Source organism: Mustela lutreola, chromosome 7, assembly GCF_030435805.1.
Source record: "Mustela lutreola isolate mMusLut2 chromosome 7, mMusLut2.pri, whole genome shotgun sequence".
NCBI lineage: Eukaryota > Metazoa > Chordata > Mammalia > Carnivora > Mustelidae > Mustela > Mustela lutreola.
This window is the reverse complement of record NC_081296.1, coordinates 128,722,369-128,739,281: the sequence shown is the minus strand read 5'-3', so window position 1 is coordinate 128,739,281 and position 16,913 is coordinate 128,722,369. Positions and strand designations below refer to the sequence as shown.

At 38.8% G+C, this 16,913-nt stretch overlaps 1 protein-coding gene across 3 annotated transcripts in view; it reads left to right on the top strand.

Moving 5' to 3' along the window:
• The window catches only part of FLRT2 (fibronectin leucine rich transmembrane protein 2), a 100,499-nt gene that overhangs the window by 58,834 nt on the left and 24,752 nt on the right, over positions 1-16,913 (top strand). The window contains exon 1 of one of the 3 annotated variants that reach the window (XM_059182619.1): positions 5,580-5,662. The exons of the other annotated variants lie outside the window; for them this stretch is intronic. The gene's annotated coding sequence lies outside the window, so the exon portion shown is untranslated. Of the gene's footprint in view, positions 1-5,579; positions 5,663-16,913 lie in introns of those variants that run through there. 3 annotated transcript variants of the gene reach the window in all.

Genomic DNA, 16,913 nt, shown 5'->3' with positions numbered 1-16,913 from the left:
AGAAGCATACAGTGAGCATTTTTTAACTTGTTCGTCTCACTTACTTTGCTTGGTATGTGCTTGGGTGATGTAGTAGTCATGCGTTCACGGAGTAGACGTCTAATCACTGTTTCTTATGAATTGCTGGGTGGCCCTGAGCAAGGCCCTGCATCATCCGTGTGGTGTGTCCTCTTTGTTGTTTTGACAAAATGAGAACCATCCTCTGTCAGAATGCCTCTTACCATTGACTTCGGAGAGCGGTGCGATATTAACTGCAAAACATTTTGAAAAGAATTCTGAGGCATCCAATTAATTGAAAACTAAATGTAATTTTTGAAAGACAAATCATTATCCAGTGGAATTGATTTTCAAGATGAAATGGTCCAATTGTCCGCCATCGATATATAAAGTTCAAGAAAGCCGGGAGGTAGCAACTCAAGGCTCTGCCAAGCTATCCTCAGCTACCCTATTCTTCTAGATTCAGTTTTCTCAGGATTAGACACTTTTTCAGACTTCATAGTCACTGAGGATTTGAACAAATATCATTTTGAAAAAAAATGCAATGAAAGGACACATCAGTGGTGTCTTGATGTTGGTATCATCTGTTGATTTCACAGAAGCTGAGGACATATCTTGCCCTCTTCCAGTGTAAGTGTGTTTGAAGTGCATTGTCCTGGGGGAATTCCTTCTCCACAGAACGTCTGCTGTGAAGAAGAATCTGAACTCTGAGATTGTGAAGATGCACAGGCAGAGGAAGGACCACAGCCCTGCCTGTTGCTTTGTGGGTTAGGGAGCGGGTTCTTATTAGCACTTGAAAGGTAACCTAGGTAAATGCTTAGGTGATCAGAAATCCCATCACCTTCAGCCTGCACAATAGCCATCAAAATGTTCTTGCCAATTAGCATATAAAATAGCTGAGAATAAAACAAATCTTTATATGCCTAGGTTAGTAAGCAACTGAATGGTTCTTCTTAATTGCTTTTGATTTATTGAGTGGCAGGTGTACATGAGTACCTAATTTATAAATGAGATTCAGTTTTGTCTACTTAATATATAGCATTTTTATTGCTTAATAAATATTTCTTGAGCTAAGCCTTGACTCTTATGGATGTGAGAAATAAAGGGACATTGTGTTTATGGAGAATGCTATATAAATTTAATATACATTTATCTTGTTGTTTTAAGCACATATAACCATCAAGAAAGGAACGACTCACTCCACTAAATTGAAATAACAAAGTTAATTACAAATTGACTTTTTAAAGTGTCAAATTAAATATTTGTCTATATAGTAGTTGATTTCACCCTGCCTGAAACAGGTCATTAAAATAGATGGGGACAGGAAGAAAGCAAAAATCTTTTATAAGTTTCTTTTTTTAGGAGAAAACACGTGATAAGATAAAGATGGTTTTCTTATTTCTTAATGTTAATCAATATACCCTGTGACAAGGGAAGAGAAAGGGAAGGAAATGACTCTAGAGAAGGAAGGAGACAGCCCCTCCCTTGCTCTGTCTTTTACATCATCCCAGGGGTCACATCACCGCATTCTCTCCCCATCTGATAGCAGTTAGACTGCAAATTGTGGGACACACAGTATCTGGTGACCTCCACTCTTCTTCCTTCTTTAACAGGTAAGAAGAGTTGGCACACGCTTTCCCACTTGGTGATAAAAGTGCATCAACTCAGAATAAATGAGGTCTGGTATGTGTGAAGAATATTGGCATAACGTGCTCTGTCAAAAACTAACCACGTGAATTTTGCACCTGTTCATGCAGGATGCCACACAGAGCGCCCTAGGGGATCTAGACGTGGAGGATATGCTGCTTCGCCAGTTCCACGAGCTCAGGGCCTTCTCTGCAGCCAATCCATAATATTTTAAAATTACATAAATATTTTGCACAATATTTTCAAACAGTGGATGGGAAATACACACAATATGTCTTCTTCTACTGTATATACTATAATAGGTCAATTCACATCTGGATATGGGTAACATTTTCTTTTCCTGTACAGTTGCCGCTGGCTTATAGTAGGATTTATTAAGAACGTTGATTTTCAGAAGAAAGGAGGAAAAGATGATTTTGGTTAGATGTCTATATAAAATATCTAGATTGAGTTTCCATTTATTTGAGCCTAGCTTTCAAATGGTTAACTAGTGAGTTTTTAGACTTTTCTTGAAACTTCTAAGGGTTTTGTTTTGTGATGCCTGCATGGCTCTATTCTGTGTTGCTTTTGAAATTCCATGAAGATAACAGCTGTGTCTTCTTCATGATATTCAAACTCTGTTTTTGCACCTCATCTCCTGGCTGCATGGTCAATAGGCTAATTTAAGGTTTACCAAAACTTTCATATGATTTTTTTGATACAATTGGAACCCTATTGATTTGATAAGATTGAAACATGTTGAGCCAAAAACAGTAGGTGCCATCAGAATTTTAAATATGTCATGTACTTTCTGGGGATTGGAAATATTGAAGGAATATCATTGAATATTTATAAGTCTACCTGGAAACTAATTAATAATGTTTTATAGTTTTGGGACTTTTTATACCATTGCCCACCTTTAATTATTCTTTTCATTATTTTGCATTATTTACATGGCTCTTAGTTACCTTTTTAATTTTTTTTTTCTCCTGGAACTGAGATAACTTTATACATGGCTCTAAGCATTAAAGGTACTCAGTCTTTGATTTTTTAAAATTATATTTTATATAACATCCATATTCACCTTATATCCTAGGGATCTCATCATTTCTCTGCTTATTTAGAATATGAAGATCACAAGTATCTCTTAATAATTGTTTCCAAATTTATCTAAAAACAGTATTAGTCAATATGGAGTATATAATATTTGAAAATTATTTAAATTATATGAAGCAAACAAGTGATTAAAGTTTTAACTGATAGTAAGTAAATGAACATAATTATTTTTTACCTAAAACAATGAGCTAAAATTTATATTTTGAACAGTAATGTGATTTTAAGTCTGCTCAGATTGTGGTCTTCTGAGAACTGACTCTAGACCCAAGTCCCTCAATCTACTTTGTCAAGAAGATTCATATTGCAGTTGATAGACTCAGGTATCCAACAGCTCCATGAAACACAGACAAAGTTCTGTCTTCATGTAACCAAGATGAGCCTCTTTCTATGGCTGAGAATGTGAAACTTGGTTGGGGCGGGAGTGGGGAGGAGACACATAAGGCTGAATGTCCTGCCCCAAACACCAGCTCCACTGTCTGGTACCTTTTAGTGTGGCTTCCTTCCGTTAGATCTCCAAAAATAAGGATACACTTTATTTATTTAATTTTTTTTTTTTAGTCTTTTAAAAATTTTATTTATTTTTTTTTTATTAGAGAGAGAGAGAGAGAGAGAACACAAGTAGGGGGAGGGCCAGAGGAAGAAACACTGTCCACTGGGCAGGGAACCCAAGGTGGGGCTCTATCCCAGGCCCTGAGATCATGACCTGAGTTGAAGGCATATGCTCAACCGCCTGAGCTATCCAAGTGTCCCAAGTCTAAAATAAAAATTAATCTTGATTAGGAAGGTAAAGAACCTTTGATTGGGATGATGTTGGTTTCCAATTTAGAATAAGGAAAAGCCCAGGAAAAGTATCTGCAGAAAGGAGAGGTCAGTTGGAACTATCCATCTGACCCACAGGGACAGCAAAGAAATAATAAGAGAAGAAATTCCACAGACACACCCTAAGCCTGTCAACAGGCAGAGTCTTGACCCTAAGAAAGTTGCAAGTCTGTAAAAGGAAGTGACCCATTAGCAGGGAGTTAAAAACGCAATTCCAGGATGAGAGACTGCAGATCTTGGCTAGGGTCTTGCTCAGGTCCCACCTGTATTTTAAGTTTGCTTCAGGGGAGGGTCTAGGCCATGGTTACTAAACACTGGGGATTTGTCTTGTATGTGCCTGTGTGACTTTTGAGTATGATGTTTGCCTGAGTAGAGCTTTTTTGAACTGCTTCCCCTGGGATCCCTGTGCCCAGTTCCCTCCCACCTACAGCTCAGATGTCCTGTTGAAAATGTACGTGCTTCAGCGCACCTGGGTGGCTCAGTTGGTTAAGTGTCCAACTCTGACTCTTGGTTTTGGCTCAGGTCCTGATCACAGGGTCCTGGGATGGAGCCCCATGCTGAGCTCCGCAGTCAGTGGTTAGTAGGCATAAGGATCCTCCCTCCCCCTCTCCCTCTGCATCACCAACCCCTCTCCTTCCCCCTCCCTCTCTCCCTCTGCATTGCCACCCCCTCCCACCCAACTTCACACCCAGCTCTCATGCACACACTCTCTCCCAAATAAAAAATGAATCTTAAAATAAAATGCACCCACTCAGCCCTTCATCACACACCCTAAATCCCTCTTACTGTGGTATTTGCTCAAAAAGAAATAGGGAATTTGTTCCCTGTGCTCTGAAAGAAGTTCAGCCTTTACAGTTGCCCCAGAGTCTGTCATTTCCATTTGAGGAACATACACAAGGCTTTTATATTTTGGTACTTTTGATTCAAAGCTCCTGTCTTATTTTATATAGTCCTGAAAAAACTTTTTTTGTTTTATTTTGTTTTTAATAGTTCCACACACACCCACACTAAGTTAATAGATGTGTGTGATATGTCAGAATGACCCTGGGTTTTGGAAGTTGCATAATCCTAGATTCAAGAGCTGATGGCTGATGGTTATAATCTGTGTGAATTTGAGCACATTATTTCACTTGTTTTAAATTTAGTGTTGTTGTTGTTGTTGTCTTTTTAAAATCTCAAAATTGGGTTAGTCATAATGTCCTACAAGTGATTTGTGAGTATTAGTGGTGAGATGTAAAAAAGTGACTGAGAAGGTGCACTTGTCATTAAGAACATGCTTAGTAGCTGGCAGGCACACATTTTGAGTATATGTGTGTGTGTGTGTATGCTTATTTATTTTATGTTTGTATATATGCACATAGCTATGCGAAATCATGGATTTCAAAGATACAGAAGAAAGAACCCTTTGAAGTCTATATGAAAAGAGCTTAGGAATTAATGTCCCTCTTTTATCCAAGGTATAAGTGCCTCCCATGTTCAAAGAGCATCAATAGGATTAATATTCAGAATTTTCTTTGAAGTCCTAATACAGAAGGGCCTGGAAATGAAACCCATAGCTATTTCTATAGGGGGATCACTTCTTAATATCAAGTAACAGGCCCAGCGGGAAAACTAGGCCATTTCTGCTTCACTGTTTTTTCCTGTCTTTACATATACATTCTCTCGGTGCTGTGGAGAGGGTTGAGAAAGGTTCAGTTGACTGGTGAGAGGTGAGTGTGTTCCTTGCTTGGTCTGGTGCTTACAGTAAACTTCCACAAATACCCTAAGGGCAGGCTTGGGGGTCTTTGAGAATTCTGCATTTGGGATTGGGCTCATTTTCAGACAGGCTGTAGGCCTGCGTCTCTCAGGAAATTACAGTTCATTTTTTGACTGTTCAGGAAGGACCTTTTAAAATATTAGCATCCAACAAACAAACTGTCTCTCCCTGCACAGGTCAGGAAGACAGTGTCTCCCCCAGGGGCCAGGAACTGGCTTCCCTGAAGTCCTGCAGGGGTTTTCACTTGCTATCCACTCTTCCAGATCTGGAGAATGATGGAGAACCTGTCTGCACAGATCGAGGTGGGGGTAGGGTCCCTTAAAGAGTCGTTAGCCTTCGACTTCACAAGTAAGTTACGATGAATCCAGCATTTCTATAAATATTAAAATAGTTGGACACGCCCTTTTCATGTAGTTTGTTTTTGTGATGTTCTAGCACATTTGCTGTTTGTCACCCCTCTGCCTTGTAGAGTGAGAGACCAAAGGAGATTAGACACAAACATAAGACACCTTTTTTTTTTTAAATACCCTCTTCTTCTTCCTTTCTCTTTCCTTTTTTTAATGTGGAAAAAGGATTTCAATGTGAAAATTTATTTTTTTAGATTTTTTTTCCGATGCAGAAATAAATAAAAGAATTTTAGACATAAAAATCTTGAAGTAGCTGAACGCATCATCTTTGAAAGATTATTTGAAAGATTATTTGAAAGATTATTTTTATTTTTTTAATTTTAATTTTAATTTTTTTTAGCATTTTCAGTATTTAAACTCGTTCTGCCTATCACCATGGTACCTGGGAGAATTTGGATATTTCGTATGCGAGCAGTTACCATGCAACTGTACAGATCAGAACACGCTAGCAGTGCCTTGCTTGTTATGTGATATGTTGACTTTCAATTGATTTTAAGCACACTTTAAATGGTAATGAGAATGCAGAGCTGGGAGATAGCATATGGCTTTAACGATTTGATTCTCAGAAACCAAGAAAACATTTAAAAATGATAGAGTTTCTTATAGCGAAGTCAAGGTGAAATCTGAGTGTTTGAATGACAGAAACTGTGTCTTCCCTCTGTATTTTTTTCAGCTGTGCCTTGATTATATGTTATTGTGTTAATATGAAAAAATAAAGAGAAAACCAGAATTTGCTATCGAAGTTTGAATCAAATTAAATATGACATAAGGCTTTGCTCAAAAGGTATGACTCCTTTGGTGCTTTGAACTCAAATCATCCTTTCAAGCAAAATTTAATATGAAAAGTCAATTAAAATATAATAAGGAAAAATGTAGTTCAAGGATCTGGAAAATGAGAGAAAATGTGTTCATGCTGTGAAAGAAAGATGAAGAGAAATATTAGCTATTTAGGCATGAACTACATTTATGTATATAGTATGCGGTGCATAGTCTCTTATTAACTGAGAGAAGTATGTGAGTAAATGAGATGAGCCACTTCGAGATACTTGCTTTCTTCATGAGGAAAAACATCATGGCGGTGTCATTACCAAGTTTGTTTCATTTGTTCTACTAGATTTTACCGACTGCCGTTCCCAGCTAAATAACGAAAATCTGCGAAGTTCCTTTTTCTTAAATTGTTCTATTTTCATAGTTTAAACTTAATACTGGAAATAAAATGCAGTTGGTTTTTAAGAGATTTCAGAGCTGAAACAACTCATGAGAAGTCCCGTCTGTTCACAGATCGACACAGGCGCTACACTCTCTACAGCTCACTCACTTCTACTTCTGCAGAAATCTAAAGATATCAGCGAATTATACAGTCAGATGTGTGGCTTAAAATTATATACTGATAGGATGTTACAGCTCAGTGGGATCGCAGAGAGGATATGCTCTGGTGGCATTTTTTACACCAACAAAATTGGTTTATTTACAGTCATAAATATAATTTCTGCAGTTGGGGAAGAAGCTTTTGATCTCCTCTGTTTTAGACTCGCATTGGTAGCTCTATACTTGTTACTATTCCACTGTAGATGTCTCCTTTGAAACTCTTTTACTCTAGTTAGTTCATGTAAAACAGCTTACATCCAATGATGAAAGTAATGATTATCATTTATTGTGCACTCAGTCCATTCAGGCCATTTACTAAGTAAAGATTTTGTGTAGATCTCCTCGTTTAATCTTTATACCCACCTTCTGAGAAATTTTTGGATTAGAGGAATTAAAGGATTTGCTGAATGTTTGCCCACTGCTCATTAATGACAGAGAGGGTGTCTGGACATCCAAGTCTGTCTGACTCTACTTATCCATCCTTGAATTAAACATTTTTTTTAATGGAGTTAAGTCATTCTACTGGAATTATAAACGTCCTTGGATTTTCAAATGATTTTCAATTGCAGAGTGTAAGCCGTACTTATCAGAAGCCAGGTACTAGACGCAGATTCAGGAAATCAAGTCTTGTCTGTCATCCTCATGGAAACATCATATTGAGTCTATGTATTGTGGGATTTGGCTTCTGATGGCAACATTCAGATGCTCTGAGAAATTTCTTTAAACCTCAAAGCTAATTCTCAGTTGGACCCAACAGGTGGCACTCCACTCCTGGGACTCATGGGATTTTCAAGCTGAAGGTGTTTTAAAAATCTTCTTCCTATTATGGTTTTAATACTCAAGAAGAGAAATTAAATGACTTCCCTCCAGGCTATGCATCTAGTTAGTAACAACACTAAGACAGAGACCCAAGTCTCTGGAATCCATGGCTTTACCTCTTCCTACTATTCAGAAAGCCTTCCTTTAAAAAATATTGTTGAGTAATAGATCATCACATTAATTAATCATATACAACATTTTCATACAACTATGCACTAGGATGAATAGGAAAAGTGGGTTTCTGTTTGTTTGTTTTAAATTCAAATGGAAATGCAAACAGCTTTTGACCCCATGAAATACTCTTGACTCAGTAGGCTAAAATTATTTTCCAATGTCAGAGATGGCCATGTTCCAGCTGCTTCATCCCTAGACCATGCTCAAGAATAGTGTTAATAACCACCATCAAGCTGGTGGCGACTGTAGATAAACCATGTTGCTATTGCTAATTTTTAAAGTAACTCTGTAAGGTAGATATCATTGTCCCTAGTTATGGGGTGAAAACCATGACTCAGTTTAGATAAATGATTTTTACAATGTCATATAGCTACTTATCAGAATATTCAGAAGTTGAACACTGGTTTCTCTGACTATAAAGCTTACATGTTTCCCTTTGTACTATGTTGGCCTAACAAAATTAAAGTTAATTAATGTTAAAGAAAGAATTATAAGTATGTCTAACAATGCCATTTACAGTGATATTAACTCCTGCTTCTTCTTCTTCTTCTTCTTCTTCTTTTTTTTTTTAAATTCCTGCTTCTTGAATTGCACCTTAAACATTCAGTTTAATCACTCATTCATCTATCTTTTCTCTGCCTTATCAGTGAGTTAACAAAAGCCTGTATATTTTACAAGTGAGGAAATCAGGTCATGGTAAGATTAAGTAACTTCCCCAAGGTCACACAGCCAGAAAGTGGCAAATCTGGGATTTCAACCCAAGACCCAAATAAAAAAGATAGGCTGTATCCAGCTCCGAAAAAGTTTAAATGGCTGTAACCGTTGCAAACAGTAGAAGTAAAATTTTGAGTGAGGTAATACTAGGATATGCTCAGGGTATTCATATGAGTGGAGAGTGACTAGAAAGGAGAGACTAGGGGCAGGGAGATATGAGACAAGTGCAGTTTAGGTCTTTATGGGGGTAGCAGCCAATATATGAAGAGGGAATTATGAAGGAAGAATTGGTCTCACTAGTGACTCACGTGGGTGGTAAGTTAGGAGGAAGTAGAAAGAGTGGGTGCCGTTACTGTGGGTCACTGAGAGGATGTCGATGTCATTGGTTGAAATGGGGAAGTCAGAAGAGCTTGAGAGATTGACATCCCAGATGGATGTATGGCTGCTAATGTCTGTGGGTTTGGAAATCAGTTCAGATGTATCACTATTGGAACTGGGCTGAAGATTGGAGTCCAGCTTTATACATTCAATCAAATATTGAAGAGAAGGTGCATGAGGGTAGAACTAGAAGGACTGTCCACATTTAGGGGTTGGGAGGAAACAGATGTGGTTAGAAACGTAAAAAGAAGACTAACAGGATATCAGAGAAACTGACGGAAGGGAGAGTTTAGGGAAAGGATAAATGTGGTCAGGCACAGCATTGCTTGTGGAGAATCAAGGTGAAGGAAGACAGACCATTAGATTTTACATTTGGAAATCATAATGTGAACTTTTTTTTTAAGTTTTTGTTTTTTATTTTTAATAGATTTTCTTATTTATTTGACAGAAAGAGAGAGAGATTACAAGTAGGCAGAGAGGCAGGCAGAGAGAGAAGGGGAAGCAGGGTCCCCACTGAGCAGAGAGCCTGATGCGGGCCTCCATCCCAGGACCCTGAGATCATGGCCTGAGCCGAAGGCAGAGGCTGAAGCCACTGATGCACCCAGGTGCCCCCAAAATGTGAACTTTTTAGAGAGAGTTTCAAATAGTGTAAGCCGAATGTTGGTAACCAGAGGGTAAGACATAGAGATAATACAATTTACATAAATGCAAAGAGAAAGGCAAAGTGGGAGCTTGTATTGGGACAGAGGTTTTGGAATAATGAAGACCTGATCAACTTTGTCCTCAAGGAAGATCTAGCTGGAGGTCAAGCCTTTGTCTTACCATTAAGCTGCCTGGTGCCTTATCCATCCCCAGTGCTCAGGAGACGTTTGTTAATTGAGTGCTGTCACTTAGAATTTTACAGATTTAGAAAGATGGGTATTATTCTCATTTTAGTTATTAAAAACAGCATGGAATCATATAAACAAACGGAAGCCATGTCCTCAGGCAGGCAGAAAGGAGGGGAGGAGGTTGGAAGGAGAGCAGCAGGCTAAGTTCAGAAAGAAGGTTCACTCATAGCCAAGCAGAGGCTGCCACTGAGGAAGGCAGTGAAGAGAGAGAGGGACAGAGGCTGATGTGCTGAAGGGACATACGATGAGATTTAAAGGAAGCAAAACGTGAAAGAGACCACCTGACAGAATGTCGCCCAGGACCGTCTGCAGACTGACGGTGCCAAAACCATCAGGGCCAGGTTGAACTCTCCCTGGGCTATAGACCATTGTTGAGCCGTTTTGTCAGCATTGCTTACAAGCCCCTTTGAACTTTGAATGACACAGCGTGATCCTAATAAAGAGGTCCTGGAGCATAGCCAGGCTGCCAAGACTAAAATTATGCCCAACATCACCAATTCCCTAGAGAGACTACAGGCCTCTAGATAATGGAAGACCGCAGGCTTCCCCAGCAGCTGCGTAATGGCCACAGTGGATGGACGGCTTGGGAGAAAAGCTCTAAAGATCTTTCCATCCCAGAGGAAAGAGCATAACCTCGGCATGAGAACACTTAGGTTTAAATCCCAGCCCCTCTACCCATGACCTAGATAAGGTTGAAATCCCTGGAACTTCCTGTGCCTCAGTTTTGCCCTTTATAAAATGACCCAACTGTAAGCCTTGTCTTCTAGAATGGGAAGATCAAAGGAGATGTATGGGGGGGGAGTGCATGAAAAATTGCAAGATCGATGCAAATATTATCTCTTTCGTAAGTGTCATGATTATTGGTAAAGCCTGGAGATATGAATGGCTAAGAACAGTACTAGCAGGGGGATTACCCCGTATCTCAGAAATGTACTTGTCCTTAAGTCCACCATGGAATGTTCTGAATGTGAGGCTGGACTAATGGTTGTTACTGGAAGTCAAGTGGAAGACGTTAGTGTCTATGTCAAATTGTGCTTCTTGGTTTATATGGATGAAAGGCTCTTTTCACAATAGAGATGTGAATTTTTTAACCATATTCTAAAATTTATTATGAAATACTTGTTTCTAGGGGTACCTGCGTGATGCAGTTGGGTAAGTGTCTGACTCTTGATTTCTGCTCAGGTCATGATCTCAGGGTTGTGAGACTGAGTCCCACATCAAGCTCTGCGCTTAACATGGGATTTGCCTGAGATGCTCTCGCCCTCCCCATCTGCCCATCCTGCTTATGCTCTCTCTCTAAAAATAAATAAATCTTTAAAAATAAATAAATACATAAATAAGTAAATAAACTTATTATTTATTTCTAGGAAAGGGCAGAGAAGTGTATTTTATGGGTATAAGTATATGTGCACATATATACACATACATACTCTGTAAATGCATATAAAATTCTACATGTTTGTTACATGAAAAAAAAAGTATATATATATACCTACCTGATTTTCTTTGCTCTAGCCTACAAAACTGTTTTCTAAAATGATGATACATTTATTCCAGTTTCTCAAAGTAACCATCTTGCTATAACAACCTTGGAATAGTCCCTGTGCTCAGATTTGGAGTTACTGCTGCAGAATCATTCCTGGTATGCTTCTGGCTCCTCTCCCAGCCCAGCTCCTCTATTGGAAGGCTAGATGGCACTTCCGATTTCATTAAAGCACCCTGTAGCTCAGAGAACAAATTGGAGAAATCAGGATTGATTACATTCTGTGCTCTCTTTGTCTTCATCAGGATTTGTTCAAAGCCAAGTTAGAGTTTTCAAAGTGAGAGTAGCTTAAGGGGGCTCTACATTCAGTGCAGAAGACTGTGATTTCGTAAAAGCTGCAATTATTATGGAAAGTAAAATGGAAAGGATGAGCGTAATTTTGCTCTAAGAGCCATACCTTCACATCAATGACTTCATTTGCCCTGTAGTGGACTGGATCTTTCAACTTATTTATTAAGAAATGAGTTGCTACAATGTCATAAATGGATGGCATATCCTTTGATGTATGATAATTCTGTGTGGAGATCCTTCATTCCTGTTGAAAATGAAACTAATAACCATTTGGAAGATATATATGCCATAACCCAAGATAAATGATCATCACCGTTCTTTGGTTTATTTTGAGGGGATCTTGAGGTGATTTTCTTCTTTACGACTAGATGGGGAGTTGAAAATAAAGCTAGTCTCAAAGGTCACTTCCCTTCCAAGGCCTTCAGTTTTCCCAAATATCCCTCTTTCTTACCAGCCTGGATATAATTTTGTTGATGCCCCCTTTTTATGGCCTTTATGACCTTCTGCCTTAATTATTCATTTATCCATCTTCTTTGCCTTCTTCTCTCTTAAGTAACGTGCAGGCAAGGACTTGAACTGATTTATTTCTGAATTCCCTGAAGGCACTTAGTACAGAGCCCTCCATTTAGCTTTCGCTCACTTGGTAGCTGCTGCAGCCTTTCCAATGAGGCAAACCCCAAGAACAGTAGATAGAGGCCTCTTTGCTTGAGTCTGTAGGGAGGATGAAAGTTGAGGTTCTGGGCATCGATTATTAAACGGAGGGGGTGGGGCTTGTGTCATAATGCTTTCTAGAATAATGGCATTGACTGAATAACTGATATACTCAAAACCAGCATATAAAGAATGACTCTGTCTTATTGTTCATTGATAAGTGAATCCTTCTGCTTGAGGAGATGATATGTCCAGATAAATGACTTCTGATCATAGATGAAGGGTTTCACTCCTTATTTTTCCTTTTCTTGTCTTTTTGTCAGATCTTGGCAGGTAATTGAGAACCAGGATTAAGAATGGCGAAAAAAGTCAGAAATTAACACTGTACAGATTTCTGGGTTAACAAAAAGAGTGCCTCCACTATTTTTGATGGGACCATTTTGATTGTGTTCCAGCAAAATGTTTTTGTTCAAGCTCACATCATTGCTTTCATTAATATTACTTTTGTGAACTCAAGAACTTCAAAAGCAACCTTACCTAAATTAATACCACCCTGTTTTGATTTTTTTGAACCCCTTTTTTTTTTTGGTGGAGTTTTTGTTGTTGATTTGGTGGGGTGTGAATTTGTCATTTATTTTGACATTGGAAAGGAGCTTAGATAGAAGTGAGTCCAGCTCCTTCCATAAAGTTGTGTAGGACCCAATGCCTAGGGGAGTTAAAGTGACATGCCTCTGTTGGTGGGACATTTAGGGGTAAAATCAGGATCTCCAAAATCTTATCCAGGTCTTCCTTTAGTTATACCTTATTTCATGTGTTTTCCACCGTGTTTTTCTGTTGCCTGTAATCTTCTCTATTGTGCACATTTATTTACCCAACCAATTTGTGAACTTTTCAAGGACTCGGATCATATCTTTGACTTCTTTTGACCTTGCACAAGCAAGCCCGAGTTTTTGAACATTATTATTCACAGTAGGTCACACTTCAAGGATTAATGGTGGCTGTGGGCAGCATTTGTTTGCACAAATTGCTGTGGATAAAGAAATTGAGAGTTGGAAAACTCCACCAAAAGTGGAAAAAAAAAATCACAAGCAAGATAAATAAGCCTAAGGATTGTTTTTAAAACTGAGAAGGATTTCTTTTTGTTCTTATTGTTTTTGAAATTGGACTAATGGCAGAGGAAATAAACTAAATTGCTCTAAATCACCACAGTTCAGAGCTGCGCTAGAGAAATACCTTCAAAGAGGGTTTAGAAAATGCGAAAGAAATTAGTCTTTCCTGCTGTGCCTGTGTGCCCATCGGTGGACCTGGGGGATTAGGAAAGAGAATGGGAAGACCACAGCGGCCCTCCCAGCCTCAGTCTGGCTGTCAGTGCTGGTTAGCAAAGACAGGACGCTTTGACACGGAGGGTTCAGAATCATTACAGGTCAAAAAAACACCACTAAGAATTCATAGCCCTTTGGAGCCTAACTGCAGTGCACCTGATAAATAATTCAGGTAGTCAGAAGTGCGTGGGTAGGGCAGCCTTTACATGTGCTTCTTCATCTTTTCCTTTAATAACATCCCAGACTTTCCATCTGATTTAATTAAATTTATGCCCTCCTTTCAATTGTCTATCCTATCTCCCCCCTTCGCTCTCCCCTCCGTACCTCCTCTCCTTCTTTTCTTTCTCTCTCTCTCTTTCTTTCTCTCCTTCCTCCCTTCTCTTCCTCTTCCATCTCTTTCTCTCTTTTCTTTTTTCATCAAGAAAGGTCACTCAGGAACAAAAAAGAAAGATCATTTAGGGAGTGCAGGGTTTTGTTTTCTTTTAGCTACGTGGTGCCTTTCAAGAACTCACAACTCTAGTTGGAAATAAAGAGCATTATTTATTTTGGCAGGGGTAGCTGTCTCCCATTGTATGGTGCTCTTCGGTTTTGCTTACGTTTTTGCCTCAGTAATAAATTACAGCTTTTCTAGGTTGTCGGGCTGATAGAATGACAGGATGCTTTTGAAAATGTCCATCGTGTACAAGATACCTATATCAGACAAAATTGGGTCAATTAGTTCATTTTATTTAAGACATAATTAAAAAGTGAATAATAACTTGTATGCACATAAAACAAAACTATTTAAGTGGACATTAATTTGCAATTTTTGATGTAGGCACCAGGGTTCCATCTTCATGGGGAATCTGATTGGATTAATACACTTTTCTTCCCCAAGTGCAGCAACTCTGATTTCCGGTTTCCTTTCTTATATTGGTAATAAAACAATCAGGATCTAGGAGAATAATCTGAGTATAGAATTGTAACAGATCTTTAAGATTCTGCTCTCTCCATTTTTGTCTTACCTAATGTGCTGGCACCTTTAACTGACTTGCCATTAAAAAACAAAACAAACCAACAAACAAAACTAGTTTTCCTAAACTATTCAACCATGTTTTCATATGAGTAACTCCTTTCTTGTACTTCTCTTATATTGTTTTGCAAAATCTTTATTCTAATTGTGTAATTAAAGTACAAAAGTGTAACTAGCATAATATGGTTTGGAACTCTTGGTAGGCATAGAACTCAGAAGTCCAGAGCAGGTACAGATGTACTAAAAGACTATCTAAGAAGCCACTAATGCCCCGTATGCCATTGGCACCATCAGTATGAGAGTATGAGAGTATGAGAGTATGAGAGTATGAGAGTATGAGAGTATGAGAGCATAGTATTTTTAGGTGTATTATTAAGTGGCTTATTGGTAAGGAGCTTTCTGCTACATATATCCCAGCCACTATAGATCTAAGATGTGTAACCTTCACAAAATTAAACACTTAAGGCCTCCATAGCTACATCACTAGAATGGCAGTATAATAATAATATTTACTTCTTTGGTTGGGGCGAGAATTAAAGGTGTTGAAAAAGCTCAAGCACGTGGCATTGTACATTCCAGTTTTACATGGCACTCAGCACATGTTAGTTATTAGTCTTCTTACTTCCATGCTTGGTACTCTTACTTCCAGTCTATACAAGTATCTCTCAAACTTTATTTTTATTGCTTCCTTAAGAAGGTTGCCTAGATATTTTCTTTTCCTAAAGTTCCCTTTCCCTTGTGACATTTTAGAACTGCGATCTACTGTATATCTATTTGTGTCATGTGGCCCCTGGAAAGGCCACGGACTATCATAATATCTAAAGTTTTTTTTTTTTTCCCTCTTTTTCTTAAGAACCAGTTTTTACCCACCTTGGGGGTGATATTACCCTTGTAGAGAATATATGATCTGATCTACTCTATGTCAGGTAATTGTGCTTTCCTCCACCCAAGGCTGGGGGGCACTGTGTCAGAGTGGGGCTGGCTCGGTATTAGACTGGGTAAGTTGACCCGGGAGTCATGCTCTCTGCCCCGCCAGAGGAAGCCCGCCCTGAGATGGACACTTCGATTTGGCAGGTGTTGATGCAAAGAACCCGGTAAAGGATTGAAGCACATCATGGACCTTTAGAACCTGAAAGTGCAATTAGAGTTAGATAATACACTTTTCTTAATAACCTCCTAGCAGTTTTCATTTTTTATTAATGGATTATCGTCAAAGGTATGAAGTCATTATTCTCTGGCCTGAAAAATAGGGAGTGGATGGATTCTTGGAACTGCTGGGGTCATATGACCATGGCACTTGAGAAAAGAAGATTTTAGCTTCATGACTGAGAAATCTTAAGGCCTTGCAGCTGAAGTTCGGTGCAGAGTGGAGTTCTGGAAGGAAGACTTCCCAGGGGTGTATAAACAAATTGCTTTGCGGTCCTCCTCTGAGAGTGGGGTATGAGTGAGCTGCTTCTTATTCATCTCATTTTATGATTGACTCTGGCATATCTTTCTTTTCCACCGTACTGTGAACTTTGGAAGGGAATTATTCACCTGACTGTGCAGGCTGTCATAGCAAAACCCCACAGACTGGGCAAACCACAAAAATTTATCTTCTCACAATCCTGGAGGCTGGACATCTGAAATCGAGATGTCAGCAGGATTCTGTGGCCTCTCTCCTCAGCTTGTGGATGGCCTTCTTCTTCCTGTATCTTCATATGGTTCCTCTCTGTGTAACTGTGCCCTGATCGCCTCTTCTTAGAAAGACACCAGTCCTATGGGATTTGGACAACCCTAATGACCTAATTTTAACTTAGTTACTTCTTTAAAGACTTTGTCTCTACATATGGACACATTCTGAGGTTTGACAAGTTAGGACTTTAACAAAGAGTTTTGTGGGACACAACTGCGTCCATAACAACTCACTACCTGTGGTGTGTGGACATTCAACAGTGAATGAATGAATGAACAAATGAATTTTTATTTTTGTTTTGTTTTGCCAAATTTGAATTAGCAATTCCATTAATACTTGTGAGTTATTATTAAGT